Source organism: Gorilla gorilla, chromosome 3 (genome assembly GCF_029281585.2).
Source record: "Gorilla gorilla gorilla isolate KB3781 chromosome 3, NHGRI_mGorGor1-v2.1_pri, whole genome shotgun sequence".
Classification (NCBI taxonomy): Eukaryota; Metazoa; Chordata; class Mammalia; order Primates; family Hominidae; genus Gorilla; species Gorilla gorilla.
In genome coordinates, this window is record NC_073227.2 from 44539481 (window position 1) to 44554790 (window position 15310).

Consider the following 15310-nt stretch of genomic DNA (forward strand, 5'->3'; position numbering starts at 1 on the left):
AATGGCTGTTAACGACCACATCTACTAAGTATCTATTTAACTGAAGGAACATAATGTGGGTTGTGGGGAAATATGATTTGATTTATTTCATGATTATAATATCAAATATGACTTTCATGCAAGGATTAAAGAAATATTTCTGAATTTACTATTTTTGTTTTTAGTTTATTCTAATATCTATTGTTAATGACTTCTTTATATTCACTTTGAGAGCTTGCAGTATTAGACAATTAAGTGTCTTCATTGAATAAAGACGGTAGTTGCACACAGGAAAGAGAAGCTTTTGTAGCTCTTTTGTTACCATATAGGAAAATCTGAATCCATCCACAAGGCCTGGTTTATGGCTCTTCCAGGTTGTGGCAGCAATTTTTTCAGTTCTTTATTAGAAATGATTGTATTGAGCTCTTTGGAGTTAAGTACTTACCTTCTTTGTTGTTGTAGTGTCCAGGGTGGTGATAATATGTAGAAGATGTTCAATCAATGCTTCTAGGAAAGTAAGAATAAGTGAATAAATGGTTGAATGGATGAAACCTTAACGAGGCAAAAAAAGGTGCATTCAATTTTCAAGAAACAAGAGGTTAAGGTACAAAATTCTTTAACGTTTAACCTTTTATTCTTCCATTCCCCAGCACCATCAACCTATTTACAATGATTTAAAATTATGTTATAATATTGTGATGAAACATTAGTTTCATCTTTTATCCTATGAGAAAATGTGTCCATGGAGTAACAAAGGCTTCTGAGGGAATGGACTGAACTGATAGCTTTTACAAGAAAAACATATAGATGCTTTCCTATGGCAAGCATCAGGGACTTGGCAGAACTAATATAAAAAGAAAAAATGAGTTTGAGCTTCTGTTTCTGTTTGTGAAATCCATATTTTATATTACAGTGATTGCCAGGAGAATTCAGAAAAGCTGAGACGTATTAAAAAATAATACATGTAACCTTCGGAAGAGCCCTTCTCTAAGAATCTTTTCTTCTACCCAAAGATGTTATTAACTGTAGAGTTAATCTGAAATTGCAGAGATTTCAATAAGAAAGATCATTGTCAACATTTCCATTGCAGAAATAATGTTTCATTTTTCTAGATTTAATCACAACATTTTAAAACCATATGATACATGAAAAGCAAGGATGGAGATTGGGTGGAGATTTGCTCTTTGAAATGTAATTTAGAGACCACATTGGGGTAGATTTTGCCATAAATGTCCCCAATCATATATATTGCATACCAGGCCCTTAATGCAATAAAATTCCTGAATGTTAATCATTATTATGTAGGTAACAAGATAATTATTGTTATAAATGATATAAATAAGACATATCACTTGATATTGAATGTAAAATTTCCGGAGTGGTTGAAAGAGAAAATCCTGCAAAGTGAAAACGGCCATATGTAAATTGACGTTTAAAGGACTTGTGACCTCATCTGCCAAACCAGGACTTTAGCCCCGTGATGATACTGGGAATGCCCATATGGCAGGGTCTCAATGCATGCTGGGCATCTACGTTTTTCTTCTCACTTTGTTTTCTTGGTAAGGATCTTAGTTTCCTGTTGTTACCGTAACTACCCAGTGATAGAGCCAGCTGCTACTAATAAAAATCCCTCTTCAACCCATCAGGTGTATATTCTCCTAGACCTAAGTTTCCCCAAAGATAGGCTGTGTCTAGTATAAATGAGGAGAATATCCTCTACTTAAGCTTTTTATTGTTTTAATTTAAAAAATTATTATAGTGGACATACAATAATTATACATATTTGTGGAGTACAGTATGATATTTTGTTACATGTATACAATATGTAAAATCAAATCAGAGTATTTAGCATATCTATCGCCTTATAGATTTATTTCTTTGTGGTGAGAATATTCAAAATTCTCTCTTCTAGCTATTTTGAAATACACAATATAATATTGTTAACCCTAGTTAACCTACTCTGCAATAGAACACCAAACTTATTTTTCCTATCTGTAATGCTGTACCCATTGACCAATCCCTATCCTCTCATCTCTCCTCCTCTCCCCAGGTCCCAGTAGCTACTATTCCACTCCCTACTACTATGAGATCAACTTTTAGATACCACCTATGAATGAGATCATCCAGTTTTGTCTTTTGGTGCCTGGCTTATTTCACCTAACCTAATGTCCTTCAGGTTCACCCATGTTGCCACAAATGACCGGATTTTATTGTTTTCTATGGATGAATAGTATTCCATTGTATGAATATACCACATTTTCTTTATTCATTCATCTATTGATGGATACTTAAGTTGATTCCATTTCTTGTCTATTGTGAAGAGTGTGACAATAAACATGAGAGTGTAGATATCTCTTCAGCATACTGATTGCATTTCCTTTGGATATGAACCCAGTTGTGGGATTGCTAGAATATATGGTAGTTCTATTTATATATTTTGTGGAATCTGCATACTGTTTCCCATAATGGCTGGACTAATTTATGTTCCCACTTGTGTATAAGTCCCTCTATCTCCACATTCTTGCCAACATTTGTTATTTTATATGTTTTCGATAATAGCCATTCTAACAGGTGTGGGGTGATTTTTTCTCTAAAGTTTTGATTTGTATTTTACTACTGATTAATACTGCTGAACACTTCTTAGGTCAGGCGCAGTGGCTCACGCCTGTAATCCCAGCACTTTGGGAGGCCGAGGAGGGTGGATCACGAGGTCAAGAAATGGAGACCATCCTGGCCAACAAGGTGAAACCCCGTCTCTACTAAAAATACAAAAATTAACTGGGTGTGGGGACGTGCGCCTCTAGTCCCAGTTACTCAGGAAGCTGAGGCAGGAGAATCGCTTGAACCTGGGAGGCGGAAGTTGCAGTGAGCTGAGATGGCGCCACTGCACTCCAGCCTGGCGACAGAGCAAGACTCCGTCTCAAATAAATAAATAAATAAATAAATAAATAAATAAATAAATAAAGCTGGACATTTCTTCATATACCTTATGGCCATTTGTAAGTCTCCTATTGAGAAATGTCTATTCAGGTCTTTTATCCATTTTTAAATTGGATTATTATTATATTATTTTTTTCCTGTTGAGTTTCTTATTAATGATGAATATTAACCCTTTGTCAGATACATAGTTTATAATTTTTTTACCATTTTGTAAGTTGTCTTTTTACTCTATTGGTTATTTCCTTTGCTGTGCAAAAGCTTTTTGGTTTGATATAATTCTATTTCTCTACATTTGCTTTCATTGCTTGTGCTTGTATCTCATCCAAAAATTCCTTGCCCAGACCAATATGATAAAGTGTTTCCTCTGTTTTCTTCTAATACTTGTATCATTTCAGGTGTTACATTTACGTCTTTAATTCATTTTGAGTTGACTTTTTTTTTTTTTTTTTTGAGATGGAATCTTGCTCCGTCGCCCAGGTTGGAGTGCAGTGGCGTGATCTTGGCTCCCTGCAGCCTCCAACTCCCAGGTTCCAGCGATTCTCCTGCCTTAGCCTCCTGGGTAGCTGGGATTACAGGCATGCAACAATATGCCTGGCTAATTTTTGTATTTTCAGTAGAGACGGGGTTTCACCATGTTGACCAGGCTGGTCTCAAACACCTGACCTCAGGTGATCTGCCCCCTTCAGCCTCCCAAAGTGCTAGGATTACAGGCATGAGCCATGGTGCCTGGTCGAGTTGATTTTTTTAATATGTTGAGAGATAAAAATCTAGCTTTATTCTTCTGATTCTTCTGCATGTGGATATCCAGCTTTCCCAACACGATTTACAGAAGAGATTGTCCTTTCTCCATTGTGCATGCTTGGCAACTTTGTCAAAAATCAGTTAGCTATAAGGTCATGGATTTATTTCTGTGTTCTCTATTCTCTTCCTTTGGTCTATTTGTCTATTTTTATTGCTACTACCATGCTATTCTGTTTATTATTGCTTTGTAGTATATTTTGAAGTCAGGAAGTGTAATGCATCAAGCTTTGGTCTTTTTGCTCAAGATTGCTTTGGCTATTTGAAGTCTTTTGTGGTTCCATACAAATTTTAGGATTCTACTTTTCTATTTCTGTGGAAGAATATCATCGTTATTTTGATATTGCTTACACCAAATCTGCAGATCACTTTAGACATTTTAACAATATGAATTCTTCCAATCTATGAGCAAAATTGCCCTGTTTGCAGATGACATGATCATGTATATAGAAAACCCTAAATATTTTACTAAAAAAACTCTTGGAACTAATAATCAAATTCAGTAAAGTTTTAAGATACAAAATAAACATACAAAAATCTATAGCATTTCTATACATGAATAGAAAACGATCTGAAAAATGAGAGAGCCTCATTTACAATAGCTACAAAAAACACTTAGAAATAAATTTAATCAAGCAGGTAAAAGATCTCTACACTGAAAACTATAACATTGATGAAAGAAATTGAATAAGACACAAAGAAATGGAAATATATTCTATACTCAATCTCTCTTAAATTTAGCCTTTGTCACAAAGACATAAAAGTAATGCTGCTTATGACTCACAGTTGAACTTTCAGTGAATCATATTTAGTGAAAGGAGTTTCTCCATGTTCTTGCTATGGGTGGGTCTCCTTCAGGTCTCAGGCTCAGTTAAGAGGCTTATCAGAGTTCTAATCTCTGAGACATACATTCTGTAGTACTATGTATTTCTCTCCACCTTCTTTCAACCTTATTTTTCTTCCTTACTGTATGGTCAGTCATTCATCAGGGCCTAGAGTTTTACTATGTTTTCCAATGCCCACAGTAAGGTTTAGGTTTCACTTTGAAACTTTTGCTATTAATATTTACATATTGACCTAGTAAATATGGTCTGGTCTACTTAATAAGAAACTAACATTTGGGCTGGGATTGGCTGGGAGAAATGAGTATATCAGACCTAGGGTACTATTATGATATATTTATTTCCTCAAATTTTTGTCCAAAAATATAATTTTGTTTTCCAGATAGAAGCCTTCTGATTGAATGTACATAGATCTGTATCAGGAAACCCAAGAAATAAAAGTATTATGCTTAATTGTTAATGTGTCAAGTGCTTATTCTTTCATATATTTAATGTGTTTTTCCTAATTTTATTAATAAACTGTAGAAGATCTTGTCAAAATAAAAGTAAATTTACTAGTCTGTGAAAAGAAAGGCCCAGGCCACATGCTTTGAGTGTTTTACAGACCTCTCCTAAGGGGTCCTGAGTCCCCTAGTTTCTATTCTATTATGCATTAATTTTGTGGCCATTGTTGATCACACAATTGTTTTGACTCAGTGGCTTCATGTGTAAAGTAAAGATACTCATGCAGTATAATCTGACCTGAATGATTATTAGAAATGTCTAAGATCATCACAGATGAACATAAGATGTTACATAAATCAAAGATTTTGAATACTTCTCATTTTCCTAGGCAAGAGAGGACATTTTAAGACACTTATTGTTGTATATGCTTGTATATATGTAAAATGGGTTAATAGTAAAGAGACCCTAGAGTCATTGAAAGGCTTAAATGAGTTAGAACATAGATAGTGTTGAGAACAGTATTTAGTGCCCAGTACATGGTCAACAAACATTAGCTGTAATTACCAGGCCACATGTTTCACTCTGTGACCCTGCCCCAAGCCAAGAGTTGACTGACTGAGATGTGGACATCTGAATAATGTGGACCATTCAAATCTCCATCTCTTTCTGTCTCTCTGTCTGTCTTTCCCTCTTTCTTTTGAATGTTCATGTGCATATGGATGTGCTCACAAATTTCAACTTAGAGGAAGGGGAAAAGGCGATGCTACTAATTGGGAGCTAACTTACGTCAATAAAGGTCCAGTTGGAAGTTTCAGAAGTTCTGCTGTTGAGGTCTTGGGAGCTCCTATCACAATACCATCACAGTTTAATTTTTTCCTTGGCTTTAATGGTATTCCCCCAGCATGATTCAAATAAATTCTCAGTTTTGGGGATTGTGTGTTAGTTAGCTCAGTGAAATTGCTGTCCTTTGCAATTAAAAGAAACAATGCATACAGATTATATGTGCTATTTAACTGATTCAGTAATTACTCTTTATAGTTTGGTGTACAAGATATAGTCATATGGCAGTACTTTTACCTCATGAGCTACTAATTAGTTCCATTTGGAATACTTCAAAATACCTTTGAAATTGTCCAAGTTAGAAATATGTTCTAACAGTCATATTAATGAATATAGGAAAATATCTGTGTTCTAGAAAACCAGGCCAAGTGACATTTGTGAAATGTAGGAAAGAAACAAATAAAGGACCAGATCATAGATTTCTTCACTCATTATAAGGGCAATTTGATTAAATCTTAATAATTAGTAATTATTTTGTAAAATATCAAAATTGATTTTTAAATTGTAAAGTTTGAATTTGGAATTACATTTTTGCATGGAAATTTAGATTTTTTTCCAGGAAATAAGTGGCTATTTATAATTAACTAAAATTATTCATAAATTATTTTTATGAGTTATTTTGTATATTTTTTGCAGGCATTTTCATTTTTGTCAAGTAGGATAATCGTGTCAAGTTGAAGTACTTAAAAATAAAGAAATAAACTCTATTATGGGTTAAGAAGACATTTTCTTCTCAGTGGCTGCGTGTCTAGTTATTCTTCTTATAAAATGCGTTTACTCAAAACAAGGATTATGTGTGATTTCATCTGTGCCAATTCTAAATAGAAATATCATTATAAACCTAATGTCCTTTCATTCTAATCACATTTGAAAATTTTTATAACAGCTTCATTTGTTTGAAGAAATACAAGGAAAAAATCCATCCCCCCATTCTCTCAAATGCATAGTATTGACAAATTAAAAAAAAAAAACTTTTGAAAAGGATACAAAATAAAACAAAGGGAATATTAGAGGATTTCTCTAAATGAAAGGAAGGATGACTGATTCTGGCAGTCTTTGTCCTCCAAAGATACACTTCTTATTACTTAGTTCAACTATATTTATGAATTGTCTACCATAATCCAGGTGCTGGGCTTGGCACTGGAGATTAGGGGAGAAAAGAAAGGCTCAGTGTCTGCTTTTACGGCTTCTAAAAGAGATTTTAGGACAGCAAAGATCATTATTGACATTGCCAGAAATGTTTGCTGAGAATATCAAGAATTGGTATCTAAGATTCTATATAAAGGGATAAAACTAAACAGACAGACAAAATCTCAAATATAAAAGATAAAATATCGCAAGTTGGCACCATTGAATGTAGGACGAAATTCTCCTACATCCCAAACACTTTAAGCAAGACTGCTTTCTGGCTAAATACTATAGTGGCATTCATAATAATTCCAAGTCATCACTTTTAAAAAATGACTCTAAGTCATTATCCAGCAACTCTATTCCCTTGGCGAACATCTGTGTAACTAATATGTATTAAGTGACTATTGAATGCCAGAAACTGGTCTAGCAATGAGAATTAGCAATAAACTAGACAGATGAAATCTATGTTCATGGAGTAAATGTTCTAATGCATGTAAAATGTATATAAAGCTTATCTAAGAAGAAAAAATAGAGTCTAATATAACTGTTATCATGAGAACCTGGAATTTTGTGTTGGTTATTTAAAAATTTGCTATTAATTTTCTCCCCCAAATATTGAAAATATGCCCAATTTCTTTTAAGAACATCTTAGCACAGATTGTTAGTGGCCTAAATGACTTATAATGAATTTTAGAACCAAATTTACACACAATATTTGAAGAGACATATTTTATGATAGCAATGAAACATTTTGTTTGAAACATTCTTGTAAATATAGGTAAGAAAAAGGGAAGTATTTTGAAGATTTACTCCTTTAACCAATCCAATCTTTTTTCTAAAATACTGCCCTCCACAGTTGTCTGCATAGATTTATTCTTTGTCAAAATTACTTATTGCTAGTCCTTAAAAATTATGTGCCTTCTAATTATATTAGATTTTCCAATCCCTGGAGCCAAGGTGGTGAGTACCACCAGAAGTGTCTGTCACATTTCTCCCTCCCTCTCAACCACAGTAACAGACTGTGAAGGCCAGTGTAAGTGTTTTGAACTCAAGTAACCAAGAGAGAAGATGTGCTCTTTGATACTACAAACAAGACAGCAATAGGGCCATGAAAGAAGAGTGTTAAAAGGTGTTTCACGAATAATGAAATCTCCCTGGAAATAATATCAGATGAACTAAGGGACTATGTAAATCAACTTTCACCTGATGTGCATTGCCTTATTTTTAATTACCTCCTTCTGTAGGATATCATGTGTATGGAATGTTTTCAGAAAGCTAAAGGAAGCAATGTCCTTGTATCTGAGAGTTGTGAAGGTTGTGGGTCCTGTGCAGAGTGGTGGTGAAAATACATCCCAAGTGGCTTTACAGATTTCCAGTTTTCCAACACTTTAATAAGATATCAGACATCAAACAACTACATGGCCTTCACCCTAGATACCTTGAGAGGTGGAGAGTACAAGACCATGAGACATTTAGCATTCTAGGAGTCCTAGAAGCTTTGCAAGCATATCCAAAGTTACTAGATGTGGAAACCTCTCATTTGTAGTTGGCAGAGTCCATTTGGACAAATATGGCACATGTTCTGTAGGTTACCTACAGCATAACCTACTGCTGCTGTGGGTTATATTTTAGGGAAATTCTTGTAATGAATGATGAATCAGTTCTGACTCCTCCTGAAAATAAACTGAAAATTTCTAGGAGATCCAGAATAAAAACTTCATGTTTAGTAGGGGTAAATGTTCCTGAAATTCTTTATAGTTCAACCCTCAGACACCTCTATTTGGAGTAGTTAAAAGTTACTAAACCACTGCTGTTTAAAAGCTTTCTGTGCATCAGCTTAAGATCTTTCATCATGAGGAAATGTAAAGGACCCTTAAATTCCTGAAAATACATCTTTTTAGTAACATATTTAGCCTCTTCCTGAAACTAGGAACACCTAGAAATGGTTCCAGTTCCTTTCATTGTAGGTCTCATCTGATATGTAATTGGAGGCAGTTAGAGATCACATGATTTTAGAAATTTGTGCGGTATTGTTTGGGGAGTTTGCAAAAATGCTCTCAAAAAAGATCTTAGTTCTTCACCCTCACTGCCCTGTAGCTTACATAAAGTTTGAATCCAGCATTCCTGAACCAACAGTTATGTCTTTTTTTTTTTCATTAAGATGTCAGAGTTGAAGTTCTACAAGTGTGAAACCCACCATCTGGGATATGTAGATGAGTGAGCTGCAGAGCAGAATGGCTGATGCAGATCTGGTAAAGTATGGTTTGACTGATGTGGTAGAATATCCTGGTATCATCATCATTATAGGAATAAAGGTAATCAATGAAGTTTTTCCTATATCAAATATCTGTAATTTATAACTGTTTTATCTATATAAACCATACTATTGGATCTCAGACCACTCGAGATGGAATTGATTGGTTAATATCAGCCTAGTTCAGTGCCATATACTGAACCCTGATTCCCTTGGCCAGTTTATTGAATTGTTGCCCAGCTGGAGTTTATTTGACTGGACTATATTGTTTTGTCAACCACTCAAGGGCTATACTTGAGTTTGCTTTAGTGCAGGCATAGGAATTTGGGTTTCCTTGGCCCTTGTTAGCAAATAGAAAGTAACAATGATAATAATGCCCAGAATAACAATGCCAACATCCCAAGACAACAATCACCATCACAAAGATAACTCAAATGAGGACAATGACTTTCAGCAAGACCTGCAACCAGGACAGCAGCAGTTTGCACCTGACACGTTGAATGAGACGGAAGACAAGTGCAAGAAGATGGAGAGGTGGTGGCTGAGAGTGGAAGCAATACTCTAGCTAATAGGCAATTATTTTTGTGAATACTAATGAGAAATAAGCAGGACCCAGTAGTCTTCAGTATGGAGTAAAACCAATACCAGTTACTGTTCATTATTCAGAGTGATGATGAAAAAGACAACCTAGAACTTCAAGAAGTCTGGACTCTTAAGAAGGGTGCTTGTCAATTACTCTGAGCTTAAATTACAAATCAGAGAGTCAGTATAGTCCAGAGCATTGTCAGACGTTGCCAAAACAAAGTCACACCATGCCATGAAGCCGAAGTAGATGGCAGATAACCCCATCAGTGTCAGTGATCCTGTGATAAAGGGTGACCATGTGCATGTCTTTGTATTAAAATCCAAAAATCTTGTGGAAATAATTATGACAAACTATGAAGTCACAGATCTAGTGCTGAAAAACTGTTTCAAGATGAGATTCATTCATATTATGAGGCACAAGTTACTGAAACATCTAAAAATAGAAAATGCACAAATTGTAAATTAATTTGACTATGTACAATACAGAAAACTAAATATGGATTACACATTAGACTAGATACTAAGGATGCCTCCTGAAAGAAATCATATCATATACCTATGCCCAATGTAGCAGGTAAACGCACTACCTTTGGAGCAGAAGTTATTCAGTGGTCTCTACCCCTGTCTATCATATCTGTATTATCCATGAATTCAGTAACCCTCCCAATATCTGGAACAAAGAGTGGATTTGCAGCTGAATAGACACAATAGAAAACATCAATCAAGCATTTGTTAAGTATGAAGACTTCCATGAAGCCACTTAAAATGAAGATCACTTCCCTTTCACTGCTCCTGAGTACCCCTGGGAATGAAAAATATATATTTAGAAAGTGCTGTGGTTGGAGCTTCCTGCTGAGGTCACTATAGCTGCAGAGTCCAACAGCTTTGCCTAATATGAATTTGAAAATAGTGAAGCGAACACCGTCCATGCTCCTTGAAGGAAACTATCTGTAGATTTTTGTATTAAAATAATAGAAGAAGAAATTCCTAAGACCCAGCCCATGAAAATGGTCATGAGCAAGTGGTGGCAATTTGCATCCAATATTGTGTTAATGCAGAGCCAATTGAAATGACTACATTTGATTGGTTCCTTCTGCTTTCCAGCAATTCTGGCAGAAAGCAGATGCCAGCCAGGGTTATCCAGCAGCCAGAGTACAGTAAATCCTCACTTACTGTCTTGATAAGTTCTTGGAAACTGTAACTTTAATCAAAATGAGGTGCAATGAAGCAAATTTTAACATAGACTAATTGATATAAACAAGAGTTAAGTTCCTACAGCATATTTCTGGTCACAAAAACATCACCAACTTCTAAATGAAGAGCAAAACACTTCTAATATTAAACATTAAAGTAAGCGTGTGCTATACAGACATTTAAGACAGATTAATAAAAACAAGCAAGGTAATTATTGTACCCATTTACTCCAGTTTAGAGTTGCAGGTGGCTGGAGTCTCTCTCTATAGCTCAGGGTACAAAGTGGGAATTTACCCTGGACAAGATGCCATCTTATCACAGGGTGCACTCACACACACTCACATTCACTCAGACAGGGACCACTGAGACACACTAATTATTGTAACGTGTACAGCTTTGAGATGTAGGAGGAAACTAGAGTACTCAGAGAAAACCCTTCAGACATGGGAAGAATGTGCACACCACACAGACAGTGGCCTCTATGGTAATCGATCTATTTAGGTTTATCATCAATGTTATAAGGAAGCAACACTCAACAAAACAGTGTTATTTGAGGATCTGCTGTGTTCCACAGGGACTCGAGTCATGCAGCATGGAGGTCCTGCCTCAGTTTGTTATACAGAAGATGTATAAGGAGCATTGAAATTGTATGCAAAGGTTTATACATAGAGGAAATAAAATGACATTTCCTAAAGGAATAACCTTATACCATATGTTTATATAATTTAATTTAAAAATTGATTTTAATGAAGGCAGATAATTTGAAAGATTGCTCATATTTTCTGACAGTTGATAAAATGCCATTTTTTGACTGAATCTGCATTTACTCTGTTCTTAATAAGCATTCCGTTAAATCTGTATATTTTTCTTACAGAGTGAAGCTCAGTAAATCTGATGAAGAGTGAAAGATAAATAAATCATTAAATTTGACAATCCCTATAGACATATAGAGGATTGGATATATTCTTCTTAGCAACTGTTTAGGCTTTTTGATGTTTTCAAAGATGATGTAACTGGAAGAAACAATGCTTGAGATATAGCAAAATATTTCATCGTTTTCACCTTACAGCACAGAAGCAATTTGTCAATGACTCTATACTACGTACCCTGAAGTGTGACCTCCAATAACAATCAGTGTTTATTGCCAGAAAGCAGATTTGAAATATGGTTGAAAGCAGAAAAGCAGAGATGTTCAGGGTTTAATCTCTTGTGTCCTCTGAATGCAGAAACTTTGTTTTGAATATTCTTTAGCTGTAAGACCTACTTTCCATAGTCTTTCTGCTCCTATGATTCCAATTGTGCAACCTGCATTTTATAAGCATGCTTTAAAAATACGTGTTAAACATTTGGTTAGATATTCAATATGACTTTTATTTAATTATTAGAAGTGTCTACCCATCTTTATGGACTGAGTTGCATCTCCCCAAAATTTGTATACTAAAGTCATAACTCCCATTATCTCTGAATGTGACCACATCTGGAGATAAGATCTTTAAATAAGTAACTAAATTAAAATGAGGTTACTAGGAATATGACTAATGACCTAATATGAAAAATATCCTTATAAGAAGAGGAAATGTGGACACAGCATGTGTAGAGGTAAGACTATGAGAAGACACTAGGACAAGATGGCCATCTATAAGTCAAGGAGAAAGGCCACAGAAGAAAGCAACACTGCCCAAACCTTATGGACTTCTAGCGTCCAGAATGGTGAAAATAGAAATTTCTATTGTTTAAGCCATTCAGTTAATTATACTTCAGTATGGCAGCCCTAGCAAACAAATACATCATCTTTATTCTATTTTATCCAGTCCCAGAGATGGGTTTTTTCCTCCAGTCATGACCGTGATCTCATTTTCTCCTGTCTCCACCTAGAACATTGCTAATCAGTTATGCCTTCATTCCTCTGTCTTCACTTTCTCTCTACTTACATGTTTCTCTCAATTTGCTTAACTTTTCTGCCACCATCTTTTGACTCTATCTTTACTTTCTTTATTATCTCCACTTTTCAGAATAGTAATCTGTACTGAGTAAAACCACTCTCATCACCCATCTACCAGTCAACCTGGTGGAGTCAGGATTATACAATAGCCCTCTATTTATAATAATTTATTCTTGTTAAGGTCTCCAATGATCTAATGGATAAATACAGTGGTTACTTTTTAGTCATTAATTTATTTTATCTTCTTGAAGTTTAGCTTGATCTCCTTAAAACTCTCCAATGGTTACCATATTTTCTTTTCACTGTTTAATCAAGTAATCTATTCTCTTCCGGAAGCCCATCACCTTTGAAGTGTTGGTATCATTCGTGTTTCTCTCTTTGGCCATCTTCTCTACCTTCTTAATACTGTATTCTTAGGTAGTCTCAGCCATTCTAATGACTTTATTGATGGCCTGATCACCAATATGTTAATGATCTAGAACCAGAAATACCATTTGACCCAGCAATCCCATTACTGAGTATACACCCAAAGGATTATAAATCATTCTACTATAAAGACACATGCACATGTATGTTTATTGCAGCACTATTCACAATAGCAAAGACTTGGAGCCAACCCAAATGCCCATCAATGATAGACTGGATAAAGAAAATGTGACACATACACACCATAGAATACTATGCAGCCATAAAAAAGGATGAGTTCATGTCCTTTGCAGGGACATGGATGGAGCTGGAAACCATCATTCCCAGCAGACTAACACAGGAACAGAAAACCAAACACCACATGTTCTCACTCATGAGTGGGAGTTGAACAATGAGTACGCATGGACACAGGGAAGGGAACATCACACTCCAGGGCTTGTCGGGGGGTGGGGGGCCAGGGGAGGGATAGCATTAGGAGAAATACCTAATGTAGATGATGGGTTGTTGGGTGCAGCAAGCCACCATGGCACATGTATACACATAAACCTGCACATTCTGCACATGTATCCCAATACTTAAAGTATAATAATAATAAAAAAAGAAATTTCAAGAGATCTGAATTTTTTTTTTTTTGCTGACTTGAGGAATTAGACATTCTGAACATTGTGGATAATAAATGCTTATCTTCTCAATTTCAGAACATGTTAGAAAAAGTAGAGAAGATTAAAAAACATTTTAAATAATTACACGGAGCAAACATGAGTTAATGTTTCTAATTTCATTTTATTGTTACTGCTATTACAGTAAGAAAGACCACAGGGTAGCAGTGCAACATAATTCTACTAAAAGGTCACAGTCTTCCCGTTTAAAGTTTGTAATACCTGATATACACTAAATGTCTAGTACACTAAAAGATTTCAGGTATGTGTTTGCTCAAAATATATTTAGTAACAGCTTAATATAAATTAAATACTTTTCAGATTGATCCTATTTGTACTATATTAATTGTATTTCTATAGCAGTTGGAGGAATTGTTCCTCTTTCTAAGGAAATTCTACAGTTAATAAACCATGAAACTGTGAGTTGTTTAAGTACTAATAAGCTCACTAAACAGGGTTTTTATGAACAGCTGTTATCTACGTTGTGCCAAATGATACCAAGTAACTTTCTGAGGAATACATTTTTTTACGTAATGAGGCTTAATATATTAAATTACAATTCAGAATGTATAATTATTGTTTTTCCTTTCCCCTGGACAGTACCCTACATCACTACATCACCACATAGCCCCCTGAGGCGGCGGGGGGGGGGGGTGGCGGGGGTGGTATGAGGAAAACATTTACACAGAAGGAAACATTTGAAGACAATTTTTTAATAAACAGAATAACATGAAGCATGGGCATTAGAATTAGGTGGAACAAGGTCCAATAATTATATCTAGAACATATGCACTCTTTCAGCTAATGAAAGCCATTCTCATGAGGTTTCAGATGGAAATGAGGAACACATTGAAAACTTAAGGAAAGGTCATTCTTGTTATAAATTGTCAAAGAACTTGGCTGAACTGTGTTTATGTTGTAATGTTTTATGAAAAGAATAACTTGTGAGAGACAGAATACTTGCCTGAAGAAACTTCTTTTTTTTTTTTTTTTTTTTTGGAGACAGTCTCTCTCTGTCAGCCAGGCTGGAGTGCAGTGGCACGATCTTGGCTCACTGCAACCTGCACCTCCCAGGCTGAAGCAATACTCCTCCCTTAGCCTCCCAAGTAGCTGGGATTACAGGTGTGTGCCACCACACCCAGCTAGTAGAGACGGGGTTTCACCATGTTGGCCAGGCTGGTCTGGGACTCCTGACTTCAGGTAATCTGCCCGCCTTGGCCTCCCAAAGTGCTGGGATTACAGGCGTGAGCCACCGCGCCTGGTCTGGTTGAAGAAA

At 35.6% G+C, this 15310-nt stretch overlaps 1 long non-coding RNA gene across 1 annotated transcript in view; it reads right to left on the reverse strand.

Annotated features, from left to right (window-relative positions):
- Positions 1 to 424: 424 nt before the first annotated feature.
- Positions 425 to 15310, reverse strand: part of LOC115934300 (uncharacterized) — a 143909-nt gene continuing 129023 nt past the window's right edge. Inside the window, exon 3 of the long non-coding RNA XR_004070116.3 lies at positions 425 to 486. This is a non-coding gene — a long non-coding RNA (uncharacterized lncRNA). The remainder of the gene's footprint in view (positions 487 to 15310) is intronic.